The sequence below is a fragment of the Pundamilia nyererei genome, unplaced genomic scaffold (assembly GCF_000239375.1).
Source record: "Pundamilia nyererei isolate P.nyererei 1_Seehausen unplaced genomic scaffold, PunNye1.0 scaffold00004, whole genome shotgun sequence".
Lineage (NCBI taxonomy): Eukaryota > Metazoa > Chordata > Actinopteri > Cichliformes > Cichlidae > Pundamilia > Pundamilia nyererei.
In genome coordinates, this window is record NW_005187405.1 from 766,690 (window position 1) to 770,295 (window position 3,606).

At 40.5% G+C, this 3,606-nt stretch overlaps 1 long non-coding RNA gene across 1 annotated transcript; it reads right to left on the reverse strand.

Moving 5' to 3' along the window:
• Window positions 1–2,233: 2,233 nt before the first annotated feature.
• Window positions 2,234–3,604, reverse strand: LOC106456279 (uncharacterized). Its single transcript, XR_001290432.1, has 3 exons — window positions 3,552–3,604; window positions 3,049–3,136; window positions 2,234–2,744 (listed from the first exon to the last, which is right to left on the reverse strand). It is a non-coding gene; the product is annotated as an uncharacterized LOC106456279 (long non-coding RNA).
• Window positions 3,605–3,606: the final 2 nt, after the last annotated feature.

Genomic DNA, 3,606 nt, shown 5'->3' on the forward strand with positions numbered 1-3,606 from the left:
AGATTCTTTTTTTTTTATTTTAAGTAAAGAATTATTTAAACATTTTTCATTTGTTTTATAAGTAATATAGGTGCAGAAACCCTCTCATATAACCTGGTGCCTGTCCGTGAAAAGCTCTCCAAGTCAGTAAAAGAATCATGCGCTCTGAAATAAACCAGAAGCCAATGTAGCTGCATCAAGATTGGAGTTACATGTCAAAACTGGGAGGATTTTGCTGGAGCATTTTAAACAACCTGCAACCGTTCTAGGGAGGTTTTGCTAAGATGTATATAGTGCATTGCAGTAATTCAATTGTGACGAAACAAAAGCATGAATAATAATTTCCAGTTCAGAATGTGACAAAATGGAGTTTAATGGAGCAATATTTCTTAGATGATGAAAACAGGAATGAACAACAGACATTGACATGTGCATCCAAAGTAAAACCAGAATCAAAGGTTATACCATGGTGTCTAACAGAGGTTTGTGCCAAAAACAAGATGTCCAAGTGTCTCCTTTATCCCAGACATGCATTTTTCTGGTGCAATGACAATTATTTCAGTCCTTCATTGATGGCACCAGATTATTTTTCTCAAAATCTGACCTCAAAACTAATTCCAGACCCCTTACATCTGACTACTCACTGCTCTCCACTGCTTTGAGAGATAGGGATCAGAGGACAGGCACAACGGCAGGCTATAAGAGAATTAGCTAACACTGCTGAGAGGACCAGTCACTGGCTATGGTTAAAAAGGGCTGACATCCCTTGGGCAGCTAAGGCAGTCAGCTAACCAGGAGAGAAAATAAAATATTCTGCTCTTCTTCCCTTCTCTGGGAGGCAGTTGGGAGGTGGAGCGTACAGCCCGATCCGGCGGGAAGGTGTGGGAAGCCAGAGCTGGCCCCTTCCGGCTCTGTTTTCTGCTCTCTCCTATCTTGTCCCGTTTGTCTTACTTCTCTTTATCACCTTTTCTATCCCTCTGAAGAAGTGAGGTTCCATAAATGCTAAAGACGTATTATTTCTCAGTTGCAGTGAATAGATAGGAGAAAATAAACTGTAGAAAACTAAACAGAAGAAAGAATAAGAGAAATACGAATTTAACATGAACCAGTGACACACTCCAGGGCCTGATCAACCCCGGCAGGGCCTCCTTGGATGAGGGTGTCTAGTGATAATGGCTGAAACACCCGATGAATCCAAGGTCCACCACTGACGATGTGTCCCAAATCTTAATATGATAATCTAGATGAGATCTAGATTGAGGCAATGATACCACTGCGCCACCCAATATCAAGATATGTTATCTAGATGAATAATGGCATGTTCCTGTTACGAAATGTTCCTCTCACATCTTTCCAGTGGAGTGTTTTGTATGGCCACAAACACACACACACATTCACCTTAACACAGACACACAATTCAAAGTTCAAATTTTATAGCCTGCAACTGTTGACTGTGTGGTTTCAGTTCTGACATCCCACACACTGTCCACGCAACTTCACTAAATGTAACATGTTTGTGTATTTCTGTGTGTGTCTGTGGGTGCGCGTGTGTGTGTCGGCATTGTCTTTGCATTACACAGCTCTCCTATTTCAGGAATTAATGTTGGTATCCTGGATCATCAGATCATCTTTTTTCTTTCCACACAGTGAGAGCTGACGTGACTGTTTCATGTTGTTATCACTGCTATCACAGTGATATGAAATCTAATACTGGGCCATCATGAGGCAAGTTTTATTAAGTTTTCTCCTTCAGCTCATCAAAATTTTGTCTATAATAAGATATGCATTGTGTGAAAGTGATACTTATAATGACATTGACACTAAATGGTTCAGCGCTGTAGATCGCAGGGATAATATTTAATATTATTTGAATACTTTTACTGAAGATAAGACAAGGAGATTTATTTCCTAATAACCTTAATGATTACTGCTCTAACGAGGCCTCAGTGCTCAGTGGATGGTCTTCACTGTGAATAGAAATATGAACTGATTTAAACTTAATTGTCCTGAGCAATTTGCTTGGTTCCTATTCAAAATCCTCATTTATTAATCTTGTTTTGCAATAATTCAGAAAAAGGAACAAGGATGCCAAACAATATTTTTACTGGAGAATTTTATGAGAGACAAAAAAAAAAAAAAAAAAGGAGGACATTCTTCCGTAGCTCATAAACTGAAGAGCAAGGTTTGGTAATTTACATGAAAAATGTAATCGATACACACTGAATTTCACGAGATAGCACTACATCTTCAAGAGGAATTAAAAATACACTTAACACATTATAGCAATACATTCTGTGGCAAAATCTTATAGAGCAGGTGATATTGCTTTTTTCTACCTGCAAATGTGACAGTGAAGGTTTAGATAGTTTACAAAGTCATGAACAGACAGTTACCCTATAACAATTATGTGACAAGTTACTGGAATCGTTTAGCATACAGATGAAGAACAAAACTAGTGGGAGAACTTTGTTGATGATGATGGATGGAGTGCAGCAGAGGGGGCTGTTCCAGAGCTGAGCCCACTGGAGAATATTAAAGAGGAGACCAGACGCAAAGACACTAAGCTGGGCTGGAAGCTGTTAGCACTACTGAAGCAGTATAACCTGATGTTGAGTGAACGACTCTTAAATATGCAGCTGGCTGATAAGCCGAGGGAGAGCAGGTGTGCTAGCCAGAGATCCAGTCGAAGCCGGTTGCATGACCTCATAGCTGTAGTAAGACTTACCTGCTCACACACCAGACCTCAGGGAAGAGAGACAAAGGAACTGTTGGAGGATAAGTGAGGAAAAGTCAAAGAAAAGGGGAGAAAAACGAAGGAAAGGCAGAAGTATCAGGGCACGAGGGACCATGATGGCTATGTTTTGGGTATGATGGTACATGCACACACTCAGAAGGTGAAAACAATAGTAGTAACACCCCTGAAGCTGTTAAAGAACTGCAGTGGATGAACATTTCAGTGTGGCTTTGCTCACAGTGAAGCTGCATAAACACGAGCTGAACAAAACCAGGATATTAATAAGACTAAAGGCCATCTGACGCATTGTGTAAATTAGAGAACTTTGGAGTTACCAGGCGGAGTGGTTTATAATCCGGGAGACAAAATTATGCAGCCTTTCATCGTGCTCTTGGCAGCAGTGCCTTTCTCCTGGATAGAGCTCTGCACACACAGATGACATGTTGGCAGTCAAAACGTATCAAAAATCGTTAATGGGTACTGCGTAGGTGTAGGTTTGTGCTATTCTTGGTTTCACATTGGTCATAAGTATTAAAAAAACCTTTCACTGCAGCCATTTTTTTTCCCCACAATTGTTCCTCTTTGCGGTGAACTCACTGCAGTTTCCTTCGGCAGTCACACAAACTTTGTCACTCAGTCAACATTTGACCCCTGAAAAGCATAATTTCCACTGCTCTTTGGTGGACTTAATGCAAGTGAATCTTCCCACAATCGTTTGCTTTTAACAGCCAGAGAGTTACAGAAAGGGTGGTGTTTGCTTATTCTGAATACAGTACGACATTGTGAAAGCAAGTATGTCACAAAACGGCTGTGTGCAAGCAGGAGAACGCAAACTCACCAAAATGGGAACTTGACTCAAAAATGCAGCTTTATTTGCTGAGCAGAAGTAAAGG